This window comes from Protopterus annectens, chromosome 10.part0 (genome assembly GCF_019279795.1).
Source record: "Protopterus annectens isolate FY-2018-M chromosome 10.part0, PAN1.0, whole genome shotgun sequence".
NCBI lineage: Eukaryota > Metazoa > Chordata > Ceratodontiformes > Protopteridae > Protopterus > Protopterus annectens.
The window spans coordinates 1,466,775,955-1,466,798,220 of record NC_056744.1 but is presented as its reverse complement, the minus strand read 5'-3'; the positions used below and the strand labels follow the sequence as shown (position 1 = coordinate 1,466,798,220).

Sequence of the window (22,266 nt, the reverse complement as noted above, 5' to 3'; positions counted from 1 at the left end):
AACACTTTGTCATATATGGACAGACTCAAAATACTCAAACTATTCTGCTCATATTGCCTACTTATAGGTGATCTCTGCTTGACTTACAAAGCCATGTCTGACCCAGCTCTGTTAGAAATGCTACATCTAAAGAAATCCCAATCCCTCTGCACCACATGCTCCAGAGACCTCAACCTAATTACCACAATCAACAGAATGTACTGGAGGGACAGGTTCATATAACCCAGAGACTGTCCATGCTATGGAATAGACTTTCCATACATATCAAGCAGAGCACTTCACTGACCATCTTCAAGAGAAATTTTCAGGAGTGGATGGGAAATAGAAAATTCACCCCAGGGATAACTCCAGTGGCTGTACTTGACAGAGGCAGTGGGAAATAAGGTTGGGTGAAATAATAACAGGGTAATCCTATGGCTAGGCTTGTAAAGGCCCAGGGTAATTAGCCTAGTACACACCTATGAACCTATTAAGCTGTGTATATATATATATATATATATATATATATATATATATATATATATATATATATATATCTGTATAGCAGCAAAATTACCAGCACACCAGGGGGTAAAAGCTCCATGGTAACAAATACAAAAAATGGATAAGTTAATAAATATTCCACAGAGCTACCATGCCAAGCGAACAGCTTCCAAAAGCAACAGCAAATGTCAGCCCATGTGAAAAAATAAATTCCAATATAGTGTAAAACTCAGGCTTATTATATACAGACGGTAAGCACTTTCACTTAGGAGCTTCTTCAGAACAAATGATTTAAATAAGCAAAAAAATCCACATTATATACAAGTAAAACACACCCACATCAATTATTCAAATAATCAGAATTAAAGCTACAGACCCAAGATAACAACTCACATATCATTTCTACTAACATAATATTTTAACTAGTGAAAAACAAGAAACATACAAAAAAAAAAAATATATATATATATATATATATATATATATATATATATATATATGTAATAAATAAATATTTATATAAAAATATATATAAAACATAGAAATAAATGTGAGAATAATACATGTAAAATATAAATATGAAATAATACTATTTATGCAACCTCCTACTATTCAGAGCAGGTTTAATAGATGCCTTCTCATTTAAACCTTTCCTCTATCTGTCTGTAAAATTTTGATTCAAGTTCATCTCTCTATACTCAATATAGGTTCTAATATCACCACCCCTAGGACTTAAAACTATTGCTTCAATGACCCTAAACCTAAAAGTATGTTGAGTACCCTGTTCCAATAGAATAGACCTTTATGATATAGAATGAGGGAACATTTATATAACATTAGGAAAGAGTCACCCAATAATGCATTGTCTAAACACGTTATGGAACTAATAGACCTTTATGATATAGAATGAGGGAACATTTATACAACATTAGGAAAGAGTCACCCAATAATGCATTGTCTAAACACGTTATGGAACAGGGTACTCAACATACTTTTAGGTTTAGGGTCATTGAAGCAATAGGTTTAAGTCCTAGGGGAGGTGATATTAGAACCTTTTGCTGTTGCTTTTGGAAGCTGTTCACTTGGCATGGTAGCTCCGTGGAATATTTATTAACTTATCCATATATATATATATATATATATATATATACACATATATATATATATATATATATATATATATATATATATATATATATACATATATATATATATATATATATATATATATATATATATATATATATATATATATATATATATATATGGGTCCAGTTTGTAATTTTGAAAGCCCAGAATCTCGACTTTCAAAATACCGATCCAAGAAAGTCGAGATTTTGGAATCTTGAAATTATAAAGTAAAAAAAAAAAAAAAAAAAAAAAAAAAAAAAAAAAAAAAAAACAGTAAAAACACTAAAAACGTTTTTTGCAGGGGAGCAAGCCCACCCGCACCCCCACACCCCCTGTAACTTAAATATACCATGTCCAAGATAGCCAGTCAATTAATGAGATATAACTGGTGAAAAATTAGTGTCTGGTTCCAAGGAAAGAGACAGAAAATACCAAAACTGTCGTTTATTGGTACATTAGGTTTAGCGCTTTCATCTATCCTCCATAGACTTTTTCAGAACACCATTTATCAAACTAACAGCCTTTAAATAGTACTAATTAATTCAAATTATCCAATACTGTGATACAACAATTTGATCTCATGAATATTAATTTCATTGATACTGAATGACTCATCCTGACATGGATTCTCATAACACAACAACCATTTAAAATCATGAAAGTACATAATAAAATAACTAAACAGTTATATTACTGTTTACGCATGATGTAAAATGCATAATAGATTCAATAATAAAATTACATTGTAAAATAAAAATAAAAACTTAAAAATGTTAAAAATACAACTTTTAGTTGTGTCTCACAATAGACACACAAAACTGTGGGAAACTTGTAACTCGATGAGTATGATAAACTTGGAACAACACCTACCCCACTATTAATGTTGCTTTTTTCTTCCCCATTCTATTCCCTTAACAGGGGCTTGGTGGGAATACAATCATTTAATCTGGGGTAAGTGGCTGCATTTAATAATATTTGCCACTTCACTTCTCTTTCCCCAATATACCTTTCATGTCACCTCCTCTAGGATTAATCTTTACACAGTCTACAATTACAAACTTGAAAGTGTTACAAGTCTCACTATCCCTAATATGCCTATATAGGGCGTTATTAGTATCTTGCTTTCTTATACAATAAAGATGGTCATATATTCGGTTTCTTAACCTCCCCTCAGTTTTTCCTACGTAGAAATATGGACATTTTGTACAGATGTCTAAATAAATTACCAACTGGGTCTGACAATTGCCCTTTTTGAACCTTACTGTTGTTTTGTTGATATTATCTATAGTGCGGGTGTGCTCCTCATATATGGCACAACATTGATTACAGTGTCCACATTTGCTTGTACCTACAAAATTTGTATTGTTATTTCTATCACTATTTTGGATTTTCCTTTTTAAATTCTTTCTAGTTTTGTGTACAAAAAGGGGTTCATTTCCCAATTTATTATGCACCCCCTCATCACACCGCAAACTCTTCCAATTTTTATGTATAATACTTTTGACCTTCTTTACTTAAGGGTTAAACCCCAATATACAGGCCCTGTTATATTTCTTATTGTTTTTATTACTATTAGTAGTCTCTTTGTTCGTCTCCTTATCCGCACCCAATAAGAGTTTATACTTTTTCCCCCATTCTCTTTTAACATACCCTGTAACATCACTAATAAGTTCATTGAGGTACCCACTTTCTCTAAACATGTTTCCTATATGGTCAATTTCTTTAACCATCTCTGAATAGTCCGATGTCATCCAAGCTGCTCTTATACATTGCCCTTTAATTATACTTTTCTTTTGCTTCCATGGATGATTACTGGAAAATTCCAAGTATGCGTTACTAAAGGTATCTTTTCTATATATCTTTGACCTAAAACCTTTACTCGTAGTATAGATAGATGTATCAAGATACAATATACCTCTTTTGTCACATTTGTGGGTAAATTTTAAGTATGGGCTGGAAGTGTTAAGATATTCTAAAATAATACAGAAAATGTATCAAATATTAAATAATTCCAGGAACTATGAAATCTCTTCTATAAACCAAATAAATATTGCCCATAGGAGAATTGACTTATACCTCGAGGAATACTTAGTGGATAATAGAATAGACAAAGAAATGTATCAATTTTTAAAAGTAGAACGTCCAGTATTGGCTACACTAGTGGGGATACCCAAGATTTATTAAAACATGGAGGATCCCCCATTTCAACCTATTATTTCAGGTAGTAAAAGTAAGACATTTCCTTATGGAAAAGTAATAGATAGATGGCTACAAACTATTTATAGTAAGATCCCACACATTGTCAAAGATTCTTGGGAATTTTTGAGCAGGATAAAACCCCACCTGTGGAAAGATAGTGTCTTATTTTTGACAATTGATGTGGTTGACCTATTTTCTTGTATACCTAGAGAAGATGGAACAACTAGATTTATCAACAGTATACAGAGGTATACACAATTGGAATGGGAGAAAGTTGTTTTATTGGAAGAATTTATGGGTATTGTGCTGGATAATAATTATATATATTATGATGGTGAACATTACAGACAGACCCCAGGTGTTGCTATGGGGGCTGCGTGTGCCCCTATGTTTGCAAACCTTGTCCTGTTAGATTGAGAGGATGAATATATGTTCACCAATCAATGGTACCAGTTCATTAGTTGTTACCTCAGATTTTTGGACGATATATTTATATTGTGGACTGGTATCATAGATGAAATAGTATTATTTTTAGAATATATTAACACTTCCAGCCCATACTTAAAATTTACTCACAAATGTGACAAAAGAGGTATATCATATCTTGATACATATATCTCTACTACGAGTAAAGGTTTTAGGTCAAAGATATATAGAAAAGATACCTTTAGTAACATATACTTGGAATTTTCCAGTAATCATCCATGGAAACAAAAGAAAAGTATAATTAAGGGGCAATGTATAGGAGTAGCCCGAATGACATTGGACTTTTCGGAGATGGTTAAAGAAATTGGTCATATAGGAAACATGTTTAGAGAAAGGGTGTACCCCAATGAACTTATTAGTGATGTTACAGGGTATGTTAAAAGAGAATAGGGGAAAAAGTATAAACCCTTATTGGGTGTGGATATGGAGACGAACGAAGAGAGTACTAATAACAATCAATACAATAAGAAATGTAACAGGGCCTGTATATTGGGGTTTAACCCTTATGTAAAGGAGGTCAAAAGTATTATATATAAAAATTGGAATATTTTGCGGTGTGATGAGGGGGTGCATAATAAATTGGGAACTGAACCCCTTTTTGTATACAAAACTGGAAAGAATTTAAAAAGGAAAATCCAAAATAGTGATATAAATAATGATGCAAATTCTGTAGGTACAAGCAAATGTGGACACTGTAATCAGTGTTGTGCCATATATGAGGAGCACACCCGCACTATAGATAATATCAACAAAACAACAGTAAAGTTCAAAAAGGGCAACTGTCAGACCCAGTTTGTGATTTATTTAGTCATCTGTACAAAATGTCCATGTTTCTATGTAGGAAAAACTGAGGGGAGGTTAAGAAACCGAATATATGACCATCTTTACTGTATAAGAAAGCAAGATCCTAATAACGCCCTATATAGGCATATTAGGGATAGTGAGACTTGTAACACTTTCAAGTTTGCAATTGTAGAGTGTGTAAAGATTAATCCCAGAGGAGGTGACATGAAAGGTATATTGGGGGAAAGATAAGTGGCAAATATTATTAAATGCAGCCACTTACCCCAGATTAAATGATTGTATTCCCACCGAGCCCCTGTTAAGGGCCTAGAATGGGTAAGAAAAAAGCAACATTAATAGTAGGGTAGGTGTTGTTTCAAGTTTATCATACTCATTGAGTTACAAGTTTCTCACAGTTTTGTGTGTTTATTGTGAGACACAACTAAAAGTTGTATTTTTAACATTTTTAAGTTTTTATTTTTATTTTACAATGTGATTTTAGTATTGAATCTACTATGAATTTTACATCATGCGTAAACAGTAATATAACTTTTTAGTTATTTTATTATGTATTTTCATGATTTTAAATGGTTGTTGTGTTATGAGAATCCATGTCAGGATTAGTCATTCAGTATCCATGAAATTAATATTCATGAGATCAAATCGGTGTATCACTGGATTGGATAATTTGAATTAATTACTACTATTTAAAGGCTGTTAGTTTGAGAAATGGTGTTCTGAAGAAGCCTATTGAGGATAGATGAAAGCGCTTAACCTGATGTACCAATAAACGACAGTTTTGGTATTTTATGTCTCTTTCCTTGGAATCAGAAACTCATTTTTCACCAGTTATATCACATTTATTGACTGGCAATTGTTGGGTTTGACTGGTGTAGTACTTTTTTTGGCATTGTTGGGATCTCCAAGATAGCGCTATAATGGAGAGAATGGTAAGTGTAATGGGAGCAGTACCATTCTCTTCACTGTAGAGCGATCTTGGAGATGGTATATTTAAGTTGTAGGGGATGTGGGGGTGCAGGGGGACTTGCCCCCTGCAAAAAATTGTATTAGTTAGTTTTTTTTTTTTGCACCAGTTTGTAGTTTTGAGATTTCAAAATGTCAATATTTTGAGTTTGTTGTAGTAAAACTCAAGATTTGGGGCTTTTGAAATTACAAAGTGGACCTATATATATATATATATATATATATATATATATATATATATATATATATATATATAAAATCTTGGGCAGTACAATAATTTTATAAGCATTAACCTATCCTCAAAAGTAAAAAAAAAAAACCTTTCCATTTTTAATAAGTAACACTTCTTCAATTACTTTTTCAAAATTATTATTAATAATTTTACTCACATCTGGATAAATATTTATTCCTAAATATTTTAGTCATTTTCTTTCCCAGTTATATTTATATTTATTCTTAAATTTACTATCTAGTAATTGATTTAACAATAACATTTCAATTTTATTGCTATTACATTTCAGCAGCAATACTTTTAGAAACTTTTTTGACTTCCTCATCTATTTCTTTGATCAAATAATTTAAATCTCCTACAGTTAGTAAAATATCATCTACAAAAATCTGTATCTTAGATTGACCATCTCTATTAATTGAGAATCCATTAATTTCTACATTGCGTCTTATACTACCTAAGGGTTTAAAAACTAATGCAAATAATAAAGGGAACAAGGGAAACCCTTGTTTTGTGCCTTTTCTTAAAGTGAATCAAAAGTGAATAAAAGCACTAAGGAAGCATATTGTAAGTTTTAGTGTTGATCATAATTTCAAATGTATGGTATTACAGAAAATAGTTAAGGCAAAGAGAGGAGGTGATATAATTAATTTAACTTAGCACAGTACAAATTTATAAACTTTTTAGAGCTGATACTGCACCTGGTCTAAATAATGTGGATAGTATAAATCAGTTCTGAAGAAAAAGCAGAGTTTTATATAATAATTTTCATCTGGGCTAACTACTATTTATTTAATGTAATAAATATTAAATATTTTAAATTATTTATTAACTATTTGTTATATAATTGTTTATGTAGTGTTGCTATGTCTATATATGTTATATAAACTCTTAAAAAATTTAGTTAAATTTTAAGTATGTTTGTAAGTATACTTAAACACTATTTAATGACGTGATCATTGGAAAGAATTTGATAGGCTGGCTTTTGACACAAAAGCTAAGTGATTTTAGTTGATTGTACTATGTATTGAGAAAGAACTGTCAAAGTTCAAATGCTTTGCTGTATGTCATAGTGTGTTGCTTCATTAAATGTATTTTACTTTGGACAGTTGGACTCTTAGTTGTTTTGTATTTTCAATGGATTTGTCTGCTGTTTAGGATCCATTCAGCTGTCTACAAGGGTTTTTTCATTTAAGTTAAAAATATTTCTTTTAAATGATAATATGACACATTTATCCACCATATTAATTATATATATACATATATATATATATATATATATATATATATATATATATATATATATATATACATACATACATATATATATATATATATATATATATATATATATATATATATATATATATATGTAACTCTAATGTATTCCTACTGACACTAATCTTAGTATTCCGGATTTTTTTTTAATTCTTCCTTTCTACAAACTAAACTACTAACATTCAAAAATAACACAACTTACCATGGATACCAAAGTTTCTAGTTTGCCTTTTCAATAGTCAAACTACTATATTATTGCTTTACTTACCAACACCTAAAAAAAATATCAAAAATAGTCAAAAGCTACTGTGATGTACAAATAATTAATATAATATTATATATAGGTAAAAATAATAAGAGACCATTAATTTAGTTATATATTTTGCCATTAAAACTATTCCCCCATTATTACATACATGTTTAATAATACTCTTCTGTTAATCATAGATGTTAAATAATCTAACAAATAGTATACTGTACACATATTTCTATAATAGTAATATAAATTACCCATTTAATATTCCTAAGTTATTTACTCATTCAACATTATTATAACCAGATCTCTAAATAAATAAGTGTAACAGAGTGGGGCATAAAGAGATAAAGACATCTGTAAACTTACAGGTAGCAGGTATTCTTATACTAAACTATAATACAAATGAGAGCAATGTACATATACATTTATCATGTGAAAAGACACACATATTTTACAGCTCTAACAAAAAGCTCTGAATTCGTTTTTAAATTCCAAGTGCATACATTTCCAATTTCTCTAATACTCCTAACACATCATATATCAAAATAGTTAAAAAACTTTAACTTATTAAACTGCTTCATAAAAATATTCACATTGCTAAGGTCAAAGAGAATGCTTTACTATTTCTATGGAGTAAAAAAAAAAGAATTGCAGCCATTGTTGTATTCAGAAGTCACAAAGCATTTAATTTAAATTCCATTCTCCTTTCCAGATTCAAACATACTGAAAAATTTGCTTTACTTTCTATCAAAATGAATGTACTGATTCAGCAATAAAACACTCAAGTTTCAGCTTTGACTTATGAAATGAGTTATTTCAGGTAGTCTTAGTGAATCTAATAGCATTCAACATGTAAAAAGCTTCAAAGTTCACATGACCAAGCTTCAAATTGCAAATTTCATATTATTTTGAAATATTTTATATGATTTTCTATGTAAATTTTATGATATCTTGTACATTCACATTTCTGTCATATGCAGGAATATGAAATAGATAACATTCTTAAATGCAGTTTATTTAAATATATTTTTTGTTTAATTTTTCCACTAGTATTCTACCATATTCTATATATCTTATACTTCTAAAATCTCCCATAAAATAACTAGTTAATCATCAGCTCTTTGTTAAAGATTATAGTATGTATACTTATTTAATCTTACACAGTCAATATTGCATTCATTGTTATATGCATATTCATAAAATATTTATTCTCATTAATTCTAATATTGCAAGCAATCTTGACTATATATAAAATATTCATGTTTATTTAATTTTAATTTGTGTGTTTAGGCATTGTGAACTACTGTTCTGATCTAAGCTTTCTATGCTGACATCAGAATCTGGCTACAGCATGTAAAATGACAACTCACAGCACACAGCAGCTGCTAATTTCCTCTGTAAGTTTCTCATTATTCTTAGTTATTTTAAACTGTTATAATGATTAACAAACATCTAACTTTACTTCCTTCAATTAATATTTATAGCTATTAAGTATGCATAGTTAAAGTTAATAAAACTGGAGCATAGGCGAAGACATTGTTAGCAAATTATATGTTACAGCGTTACTATATATTACATACAGTATATTATGTTATAGCATTAATATAGCTTTAGGCTTACCAATTCTTCACTTCTAAGAAAAGAAAATAGGTTTTATTTTGAGTAGATTTTTCACATATATACTTGGAAAAAAAAGCAAAAATTAGAAAGTTATTTTTCTACTTTCAAAGATGTCATTGATGAACTTTGACCTAGATTTTCTTCAGTAGAGCTCAAGGTAGGAACATTGTAGCATTCTGAAAAGATGGAACATTCTTTCATTCTCAAGCTTTCTCAGTGTGACAGGTGTTTCATAAATGACCATTGAAAGGAAAGTGTTACAAAGGAACAATCACCAGCACTTTAATACTTCCAATTAGTATATTACTTAGATCTGACATTCCGTTAACAGCAATGCACATACTAAGTGAAGTTCAACAAATAAAATAAAATTCTTAACTTGTATAACTTTAAAATTACCAGTTCTATTGCTTATAATAAAATGACATTTTCTTACAGAAAATATTTGTTTAACATTTAGAAACACACTTATAGGTTTAGTTAAATAAAATATGTTGTCCTTAACTGTAAATATAGTAAAACAGTAAAACTATCCCTTTAAATTCCTCAGCATGAAAAAACATTTTAGCTTAAAATATAAATACATGTTTACATATGTTTTGAGGCTTAAAGCCCAGTATAAACCTTTTACTTAAAAGGTAGATCTATTTTTTTCAGAAAATAATAGTCCAGCAATGAGTCACTTATTTTTAGGCTTTTTAGATTTAGAAGCAGATTTCCAAGAATTCAGCTCACTCTGTCTCTTCAGAGATAGACTGTTTTACTCCTTTTATCAGTATTATTAAGGATTTTATTGTTGTTAACAAAAGTGAATGTTTCTTCCAGCATATTAAATATTTTGGTTTCTTCAGAAAGGAATATTTTTTGATCTTTGCAGGAAACACAAAGGGGGTTTAATGTTTTATTTTATTTTTTTTTTTATTTTACATTTGTTGACCGGGCTAGTCTGGCTGGATACATGTCCATTTTCAGCAGAGGCTCGAGGAGAAAAGCTCCACTATATACTAGTAAATAACATAAAAAACAGCACAGTAAGATACAAATTATATGCATCTAGAGAACAATTCCTATGTAGTATAGTAACAGTACAGAAGCACTTTAACAAAAATATAAAATAAAGTGAGGATTCCTATTCCCATATTCTATGCAAAAGTAGGAGTAGAAAAATTGAAAGAGAGAGAAAATAGTAAGTCACACAAGAGTTTGTACAATATTTACAGTATTAACAATTATGAGAAATATTTTGTGCCAGGGCACAAGTTTTAAGAAATAGATTTGCACAGCAGGGAGGAACATGTAGGTTTAAATAAGAGGAGAGATGACAGGTTGCAGTAGTGTAACAAGTAAAAGAGAAAATGACGTTATAGGAAAAGTAGTATCCAAGTGGATACTAGGTGAGCTACAGAGGAAGGGTAGTACTAGTGATAGAGATGAGTAGAAGAGTATTGGAGAGAACAGTAAAAAGAGTTGGATGCTGAGGTCAGTCAGGATTAGAGCAAGGGCATAGCCAGTTAGATATGAAATAGTTCCTTAGTTGTTTCTTGAAAAGTTGTGATGAGCCTAAAGTAGTCAGTTCTATAGGACGTTTATTCCAGTATGAGCCAACAACATTTGTGAGCAAGGAGTCACTAGATGTATTGTGTGATTTGAGAGTAGCTGCTAGTAGTTTGTTAGCTGAGCGAAGGGAAGTAAGATTCCTGTAAGGGGCCACAAGGTTATTAAGTATTGGTGTATTAGTAGGGTAGTGGAGAATTTTATAGGTGATAACTAATTGATGTAGGAGAATAAGATTTTGAAGTTCAAGCCAGTCAAGCTTTTTGAGATTAACACAATGATGGGTACGAAATGGGGAACCTGTGGCAAACCTGGTTATGCTATGGTAGGTTGTAGCCAGTTACTCAAGGTTAGATTTTGTAAGGTTGATAAAATATGGAGAGGCATACAATAATGTAGAGATGAGATGAGTTTGGGCTAGAGACACCCTGCTGGTTGCTGTTAGAAAGGGCTTAAGTCTATAGAGGGCACCTATCTTTTTATTAACAGCTTTGATGGTTAGGTCAATGTGGCAATCAAAGTTTAGTTGATTATCTATTGTAAAGCCTAGTAGTTTAGTGGAATAATCAGGTGTAATGATTGTGCCATTGTCAGACACAATAGAAAATGAGAAAGGGAAAGATTTAAGGGTTGGAGAGAAGAGTAATAATTTGTTTTTTTTTTTTTGGGATTGAGGAGGAGACAGATATGTTGGAACCAATTTTCTGCTGCCGTATGTTGTCGTCTAAGTTCCTTGATCAGTTGTAAACAGGATTTTATTTTACTCATTACTTTACTGAAATAGTCATTGTCAAATCTGACTTCATGGTCACCTATTTTAATAGGTGGGTTGGACCATGCTGCTCTTAATTTTTGATCTTTTTCTAAGCTAGACATGAGCTTAACTGTAATCGAGTGGTGGTGAGTTTCCCCTCTTAGAATGTGCTGGCAGGGATCTATGTGCTCTTTCAATTCCAAAAGATAAAGTTTCAGGTAGATTTAATGTTTTATGTAGTCATGTAGTTAAGAAGTTTATTATATTGTCTCTCTCATACTTTTCAGGTATGCCATAAATTCTAATGTGATTTGTCTCAGTCTATTTTCTAAATAGTCAGGTTTTTATTTGAGACAGTTATTTTGTTTTAAAAAAATTCAGACTGAGACTCACCTTGAATTATTATGCTTTCATGATCATTCAAAGTTGCTTCCATACAGTTGATTTGTACCCTTGTTGTTTAATAATAGCTTCAAACAGTTCCATCCTCTTTCTGGTTTCTTCTTTGAAACATTCTAGTTTTTTTATCCAGTTTGTCTATTTTAAGTAATATATCCTGCATACCAGACAGTATTGACTGAATGCCTTTTTCAACACAGGAATCCTCAGTACCATTTCTTGAGTGACTTGTGTTGAAGTCTTTTCTCTCTTAACTGGACAGTTGAAATTCTGACAGAGAAAACTATTGCTTTTGAAGAACTTGAAGCCATAAATCCTTTCTATGACTATTAATGAATAAAATTAGCTAGCAAGTATCTTCAGCATTTATTTTTTTAATTACATTTTCTGTCAAAGACAAGTTTTTGATCACAGAGCTTTCACCAGTTGCTGCTCTCAGTTAGCCATCTAGGCCATGCCCTTCTAACAGTGATTTCTCATGGCACTTGGTTCACCAGTTTGGTTCTAGTCTGGAGTGCCTTCACTGCAAAGTATGCAAGTCCTATATGTGTCCATGTGGGTTTTCGCTAGATGATCCAGTTTCCTTGAATAGGCAAATACATCCAGTAAAGGAATTAGAGGTTATCAAATGTGCATGCTCTGTGCGTGTGTGCGTGTGTGCGTGTGTGTGTGTGTGTGTGTGTGTGTGTGTGTGTGTGTGTGTGTGTGTGTGTGTGTGTGTGTGTGTGTGTGTGTGTGTGTGCGCGTGCGTGTGTGTGTGCGCACTTGCACTTACTCACATTCTGTTATGGTCTGGTACCTTCTTTATGATTAGTTTCATTGCCTTGAGTTCACAGAGGCTTTGGCTCCCACATGATGACATACATTTGAGTGTCAGACTTCATATCATCCCAAAAATCCATGCCAACCACAAATCTTGTTATTCTAGCAATTTTCTAAGTTTATGAGAGCAATATTTCAAATCTGCCTCTATGTTTCACACTTGTGCTAAGAGGTTGAGAGGCGTAAAAAGGCAAAATGTTTATTTAAGGTTGATTCATTCCTCTTCCAGGAAGAATAATTTCTGCTCCACAACCCTTATATTTTAGTTAAGTTCTTCAAAGTTAAACTCTCCCATGTTTTTGCAAGAATGACTAGTGCTAAATCAATCACATTCATCATGTTTTGTGCTTGTAAGTCACTTTTGTTCTTTGGATAAAATATTGTCAGTGTTTTTCAGATGCAGCATTTCATCCATAATTCACTGCAGCTGAAATGGCTGCTTTAAAAAACAGTTTCATTCAATATGCTACTTTAATTTAAGCATAACTCACTCGTTTATCTTAATTTTAAAGTAAAAAAAAAAAAAAAAAACAGAAGAAATTTAAAATGTGGTTAAGTACACATTTGGCTTATTGAAGAGAGGAGTAATAACATTACCTTTTTATTCTGCATCTCCATCTTGGGCAGTCAGATATACTGAGATGTAAATGCTCTATAGTACTGCCTTTTGAATTTGTGAATACATACTGGCAACCCATAAGATATAAATTTAGCAAAACACCATTGGCTGAATCACAAAATATAGAACAGATAAAAGAGGTGCTCTTTAGCTTTTTCAAAGTACCCTAGGTCATAATGAATCTAGATTATTGTACTGTAAATATCTACTTTCTTAGCAAATATTTCTGATTCAGATTCAAAATCAGTTTGATTGCAAGGGATGAAAGCAATAATAATGCATTCTTTGACTGTATCTGAAAACTGAAATGGAAAAAAAAATGTGACTGTGAATATACAAAATGTTTTAATCCAGAAATTCTCCTCTGGTAGATAAAAATATGTTTGACTTGTGTATAAAACTAAAAAAAAATTCAGTGCCTGCATCTTGCTATCCATAAAATGAAACTTCTAGTTTATCAATTGTCGTATTATCTTTTTAGTCTCTTCCCACATATACATAGCTGCCATAACAGAATCCTTTTTATTCCATACTACTAACTACTTCATTTTGGGTCTATGTTTACTCATCAGACTGACTAAACATCGAATGGCTATTTATCGAATGGAAATCATTGAAAGTTCATTCATCGAATGTTGACTTCATTGAATGTGTGAGACAGGGAAAGTAACTAGTGCAGCAATAGCTTCCGATCTCACACACAGTATTTCAAACCCAACCAGGTGGGGGGACTTTCCCCCACATCCCCCAATGTGGAAGACTTCACCCCTGATACCACCCAACTATATACACCAAATCTGAGATCACACTACAGTGGGAAAAAGGGCAAATTTTCTGATGTTGGCCATCTGGTTACTTTCGCAGTCTCACACATTCAGTGAAGTCAATGTTCGACAGTTTTCATTTGAATAGGTGTTCGATAATTTTTTCATTTAATAAGTGGTCATAGACTGCTTCATTTTATCATGCCTCTGTAAATATGGGTGTTGCTGTACCAATTCATGTATAAGTGCATAGTTTACAGCTATTGCTTTTGCTTTATCTTCATTAATTCTGTATCCTGAAAAGACCTGAAACTGTCTCAGAATGTTCCACAATACTGAAATATCCTTTTCTGGTTTTATATAAAATGTTAGCAAGAAACAATGAAGTGATAACCCAGCCACAGGACCTAAGGGACATACATGCAGAAAAGTGTTGTTCAGACTTTACAATAACACAACACATTTCAGTGTAACATTAAGAGAATATATGTTAATTAACTATAGATATAATAACACAAATAAAATTAAAACATCAATTTTCATGGGTCCAAAAAACTTACATGGTAATTTTTCATACACAGTCATGGAAAACCTAACCATACCATTATTTAGTCTTGCTAAACAAAAAGCATATGGGCACATTCATAACATATGGCAATAATACTGTAGTGGTACAACTTCACAAAGGGAGTACATCAGATCATTTTAGACCTAATAGCCTTGCTTTTATTCCATTTAAAATCTTCAAAACCATCATGATTAAACTTACCCAAAATGACAAAAGTCCCCACGGTCCTGTTTGATATGAAACAGTCTGTGTTTGATGAGGGGAAAGCATGTAATATAATGTTTGTTGCATTGTTTAAAGACATTGCAACAGCACATGCTGAAAGATGGATAATACATGTTGCATATCCTGACTGTGCTAAGGCAATGGATATTATTCCACATAAATGAATAACTGACATGTTAAATTTAATAATTGTCACCCATTGCACAGTTCAGTTGGTAAGACAATGAATAAACAAAAGAATGTAACAAGTCAGGGTGAGATGCACTGTCTACCGCAATGGGTGTTGGGCAATCTCCTTTCATACTGCATTTCTCAGTAATAAAAGTGAACAATGGACTTTGAACAATGAAATGTGATAATGAGTGCAAATTTTGGTGGATAAATGTGACAAAAGCATATAGTTAGCAGGCCTTGGTAGTTATCTTCTTGCCTGTCTTATCTTTATGTTTGATCAGTGAATAGCTTTTGATTTTTCTGTCCCTTGGACAGCTGATAAGAGATCCCTGATGCAAGTAAGAAGGAATGTTAGGAGTAGACATATAATGAAGATCTTAGTCCCATGGGGTACATATGGTGGTCTTCCAAAGATTTTCCCTACACTTTCTCTAGCAGCCTCTTGGCTTAGATTACACTAATGAGGCTCAAGTCTTATTTTGTAAAGGGTTAGAGCAAGTCACTGTAATGGTTACAGCCTGAGTTGGATACTTGGAGCTACAAGATACATATTTTTTCACCCAATTGTGTCCATTAACCCATTAGTAATGCTACTGGTCTATGGTTTGATGGAGACCATTTGAGGAAATGGCATCTCTCCAGCTTACAAACATAAAAACAGCCAGACATCAAGCTTTTTGAAGCAACAGAATGTGCATTGTCTTATACATCTCTTACCAGCACTATGGTGGCAAAAGATAATACTGGTACTCTGCCTGCTCCTTAAGATCTGTGGGACATGCAGAACTAAAAGATAGTTCTGTTGCCAAACAGTCAAAGACAACACATGTTCTGCTGAGATGGAATACAAGGAATCTGTGATCTCAATGCAAGCAGTTATATTACAGGATTCAAGGGTGACCAAGTAAAACCCCAGACTTAATCATGAAACTCTAACTTAAAGTTGAAGACCTCAGAACAAGCAGTGCAGAAACAATGCAATAGGTCTTAAAGAGGGTGGTTGTAACCAAAGTGGTCGGAGCATTTGTGGAGAATCACTTGCTGTCTGATTTAGGACTCTCAGTTAAAATAAACATGGAACAGACCCCAGGACTATGGAACCACAAGCTACTAAAAATTAGAAGCTTATGGAAATTGTCCTTAAGCTCTTAAAGTTTACATACAAGCAACCGCTTCTATGAGTGGTCAGTTATGACAAAGAGTTAACATTGTTGGACTATAAGTTAAAGTTGTTACAGAATTGCTGTCCTGCCATAGTCCAAAAGTAAAGGCCTTTTCAGATGTCAGCAGTTCCAGTGCTGAAATAATCTAATCAGCTTTCTGAAACCCAGCTTGACTAACCATCAAGTGGAAGGATAATTATCATAAGTCTGACAAACCTGAGCAGTCTTCCTGTTCATACAGAATAATCTACTATCCACAGTAGTCAGCAATGCATCGCTCCAAGTAGAACCTTCCTCACAATAATCCAAACTGGAGAAGACAAAGGAACTTTCCAGAAGGATAACTTGTCCTTGGAAACAAATACTTATGCAGACATCTCAAACTGCATTTAAGCAAACATGCAGATCTTTGGGCAGACATCAGAAGTCATCTCTCTCTTTTCAGATTCTAACATTTAACTATTTTGCTGAGTAATCAATGGATGAGTAGTGTCCGAAAGATATTTTTTCATTAGATGCTGCTGCACCATCACTGCAGCCTCAATGTTCTATTTCTACTTCTCTCCTGTGAATGCAGAACCTTTGTGTGACCACAGTGTGGCAAAGAAAACCTAAAGTTTATTCATGTGGTCAGTAAAATCACAGAGAAAAATGACCACATCAATTAAAATAAAACTTAGTAAAGGGAAAATCTGTTTGTCTCTCATTTTATGGCCACACAATTATGAATCTCACAGCACAAAATCCCAGTGAGAATATCTGGTGGCTCCATCATATCATTGTGAATGAACACTTGCTCATTTGTGTCTTGTTGTAGTGCCCTTGAGTCACATTTTCTGATTATACAACATCTTGCTTGTGCAATTTTGCTGCTATTGGTTATTCATCTAAATCATATTCAACAGTTATAACTTGTTAAGTGTTTGATACATTTCTTTACTTTAAAAGCCAATGATAATAAATTCCTCCATCATACTGTTGACATATTTCTTTCAAATTGTGCTGATGTTTTGGTTCTCAAAGAAATGAAGATAAATAGTAGGCATAGCTAATTTTCAGTTATACAGAATGCAAGGAGTTTAGATTGCTTTCTTTTTTCTAAATGTTTGCAAAAACTGAATGAGGGTGTTAGGGCAAGGCCATTTCTTTGCCATATAATGATTCATTGCTCTTACAGGTTACCAAGGCAGTGTACTCTAAGACTACAAGGACTTAAAAGGTGGATTTTTGTCTACCCAAGCCAACAAATGTATATATGTATTTAATTTTTGGTCTGCTAAGACCTCATTTTTACTGCCCTAGCCCCCAGTGCCTATGCCCACACTGTGTCTAACCACCATTCTCCTATCCCCCCAGACTTACTCTAGTGTTGCTGGGGCTGGACTTAGCTGTGGATCTTAATGGCAACCTGAAGATATGGCTATCTGTGCTTCTGCTCTGTGGGATTTTGTTTATATGCCCTTCCCACTTTCCCTTTCCATGCCCCTTCCATGCTCTTTGGTTATATCTAACATGGGAAAGTCCCCTCTTTGGACTACATCTCTATTTAGTGAGTGTCACCAACAAGTGCCGTCCCCCCAGTATGGCATGCCTATCCCTCTCTGCCACTCCAACAGTCACCTGAGGCACTAATCAAACCCAGGTTGGCTGAGCCATAATCAGGGCTTTATCCTTCTATGCCACCAAAGTGGCAAAGCCAGCAAATTTATTTTTGATGCCATTGAGTCATACATCTCCCTTAATCCTCTTCACTTAGTACCCATGTTTACTTTTTGAACAAGCTTTACATTGGAGCTGAAATCCCTATGTGATGCTGCTAAACTATGAATAACTCAATTCAGGAACTAGAGTGCAAAATCAGATACTATTATAATGTCTGCAGAAGACTAAGCTGAAGAATAATAAAAATATAAAAATAGATTTTTAAATAAAGACATGCATGCGCAAACACACACTGCTAATGATAGAGGGATAATGTTTTACTTAAAGACTAAAAAGTAAAAAATAAAAATATAAAAAAATATTTTTTTTAATAAAGAATGCTTTTTATTCAGTTGCTCAAAAAAGTAAAACATAAGGAAGAAGAGTGAAAACTTTGCAAAAGAAACACAGACAAGCTGATTTCAGAAAAGCATTCAATGTTGTTTTTGCTGATTCTGTTATTGAGGTAGCAGAAGTAGGAAGAATCAACAAAACCAACCTGAAATGCTTTTCTGAAATCAGCTTATCTGTGTTTCCTTTGCAAAGTTTTCACTATTCTTCCTTGTTTTTTTTTTTTAATTTTTAGAGCAACTGAATAATTTTTTTTTTTAAAAAACTTTTTTATATATTTTTTTTTTTCAAACTCAATTATTTGTGTGTGTGTGTGTGTGTGTGTGTGTGTGTGTGTGTGTGTGTGTGTGTGTGTGTGTGTGTGTGTGTACATGTGTGTGTGGTTTGTCTTGCTAATGACAGAGGGACTATATTTTCCTTAAAGTCTATTGTTCTTCTGTCATTGAAATTGCCTTTGTGGATCTGGCTCTGTCCCTCTTTAGACAGACAGCGGAAAAAACATTGAGCATCACTTAGCATCATTTCTGCTATCTCGCAAGAGCATGATAGAACCACAGAGGGACAGATCCACAAAGGCAAGTTCAATCAAAACATTTGAATAATAATAATAATAATTCCTACACTTTCTCCTGCCAATCTGGTTGATATGGGCATCAAAGAGGATGCTTTGACTTTTGAAAATGAAGTTACTTCCTTGCAAAGAAACACTCAACAGACCTTCTCTGTGCTCTGTCACACACCTTCTCTCTCTCTCTCTCACACACACACACACACACACACACACACACACACACACACACACACACACACACACATACACACACACGCACATACACCTACTATCTGCTCTTTCCTTACCTTCTCTCTGCCTTCTCATACACATCTACCTTTTCTCTGTTGTCACACAGCCACAGTCCATACCTCTCAACTGTCCAGATTTTTACAGAATGTCCAGATTTTTGGTCTGTTCCTCATAAAATGTGTGGTTTTCTGGCAAATCACTGAGATTATCCGAGGATTTAAGTCATTCTGGCAAATCACTGACATTATCTGAAGATTGAAGTCAGTAAATAATGACATATGTTTGAGTTTCAGACTTCAAATCCTTTAGAAAATGTATGTTAAAACAAACTGTGTTACTCTACCAACTTTCTAAGTCTGTAAGATCAATGTTTAAAATATGCCCCTGTTTTGGGTCTTTGTCCCCCCATTTCATTGGGATTTGTCCAGATTTCTTGCATTAAGAGGTTGAGATGTATGAGCCACACACTCATACATGCACCTACTTTCTCTCATAGTGACACACAGACTTTATCTGTCATACAAACAGCTAGTGTAAATGACATACACACAGTTTCTTTATCATACAAAGAAACAAACCATCAGTCTAACTAACACACATAATCATACACTCGTGCATTCATACACTCACTCACACTTTCCTCAGCACAACCAGTTTACATTCTGCGGTAAGCACGGACTGAGTTTACATCCCCATTGGTGCTCCTAAATATGAAGCATGCATGATCCTCCTTAAAGGAAAAGACATGGCCACCACAGAGTGTATTATTTTTAATTTTTATAATGCTTGAGATACGATATTCTGTATGTGTGTGTCTGTAGGGAAAAGCGAGATTGTATGTGTGTGTGTGTGTGTGTGTGTGTGTGTGTGTGTGGGGAAAAGCGAGATTGTATTTGTGTATATATGTGTGTGTGTGTGCAGTTGTACATTTTTAAAAAAAATTATAATGTTTGAGATGTGAGATTGTTAGGGTGATGTGAAATTGTGTGTGTGGGTGTGTGTTTGTGCCTGTGGTCATTGTACTTTTTTTTTAATTTTTTATAATGCTTAAGTTGCGAGATTGTGTGTGTAAGGTGATGTAAAATAGTGTGTGGGTTTGTGTGTGTAGGGATATTTTGTGTGTGTGTGTGTGTGTGTGTGTGTGTGTGTGTGTGTGTGTGTGTGTGTGTGTGTGTGTGTGTGTGTGTGTGTGTGTGTGTGTGTGTGTGTGGTCATACTTTTTTTAATTGTTTATAATGCTTGAGATGTGAGATTGTGTGTATGTAAGGAGATGCAAGAGTGTGTGTGTGTGTGTGTGTGTGTGTGTGTGTGTGTGTGTGTGTGTGTGTGTGTGTGTGTGTGTGTGTGTCTGTGTGTGTGGTCATCATATGCATCCCCCTCTGTCCCTCTGTGGTTTGATGTTTTTTCAGCTGTCTCGTGAGAGTTTGACAGAACCACAGAGGGACAGAGCCACAAACCCAATTTAAACAAAATGCATTTTAAAATGGATTTAGATATAATGCAGTAAAAATCTCAGTGGACACCACTCTGAGGCAAATAAATAAGCTATAGTTTTGTCAAAACTATTTTTGCACAGTAAAGAGCATAAAGTGATGCTAAAAAGAAGAAAAACTTTAAACAAGCAGTAGTTAGTTGATCACATGTAAATATAACTTAGTTATGAACCAAAGCAAGAAAATATTTGCAAGGAAAAAGAGCATTAGAGTAAGTAATATGCATGGAATTGCACTACCCTGAAACAAAAATGTAGTCAGTTTGATCCACAGCTTGACTTTATACATTTCATTTGAATTTTTCTGTTTATTTTGCTTAATAATACCAGATTAATGCCGTTTTCTCTTTAGTGAGCATACCAGTCTCTGTAACATCACTGTATATGCTGTTATTTGCTGGGCATTATTGACCTTGTATTTTCTGGTTATCTTTTATATTACTGGTGAAAACCCAAAACAAAAAATAACCTGTATGAACCAAATCCAATGACACACTTTAAACAATGTAAAGTTTGTTTTAATAAGTGCTTTTGCACTTTATTTTGCAGTAAGGCCATCATAATCTGCTTTGTTGTACTTAGCAATCCTTCAGACTTCATATAGTCTTGATTTCTTGCTTTATCATGGACTCTCTCCATTTGTGTACTGTTAAAGAGCTAGTTGATTGAATGCTGGTTAGTTGTACAACTTAAAAATATTCAATTAGTTCTAAGTCTCGCACAAACTATAAAATTATCTTAATTGTCTCACAGAAGCTAAAACAGTGACATTTCTAGTTGCAAATGTAATAATCTAACTGTATTAAGGATGGTATCAGAATTTGTTTCCGACTGGTAGAAAATATTAGTTTGAAAGCACAAATTCCTGATGAACCAGTAGTTTTTTTCAGGAGTCACCATTAGGAAAAAGAAGAATAAAACTGAATAGCTCAATGAACTTAAATACAATGATGAGCCAAGTACTTTTGTTAATTTGTCCACATAAGAAACTAATAGCAGATCTAATAAGAAAGGGAAAATTAAAGACCAAAGACTTAAAATATATGAATTAGCTGATATTAAATTAGATGAAAAACTAAGAACCCAACATCTTAATTGTTTGTAATAATATTGATAGCTCTGAAAATGAGAACAGTGTGTCCTTTGAATTTTCTAGATCACTATATTTTGAAATTGAAACCATAGTGGACCCTCATCAGGCAATGCTGATTGCTACTGGGAAAATAAACACTCAATATATACCTAATAAAGATGGATTGTCCCTTGACGAACTTCAGTTGTAATTTTAAACTCAATCTCAAAGCATGCTATATCTTGTAACAGAGAAATCTAAATCAGGGGAAGTGGAATTCATACACAATAATAATGTTATCAGTTTTGCAAAGTTAAACAATGGTGCACTTATTTGCTACATAAGACATAGAGGCAT

At 33.1% G+C, this 22,266-nt stretch overlaps 1 protein-coding gene across 1 annotated transcript in view; it reads right to left on the bottom strand.

The window, feature by feature from the left end:
* LOC122813656 overlaps positions 1 to 22,266 on the bottom strand; it is a 509,781-nt gene that overhangs the window by 275,744 nt on the left and 211,771 nt on the right. The window lies entirely within an intron of this gene.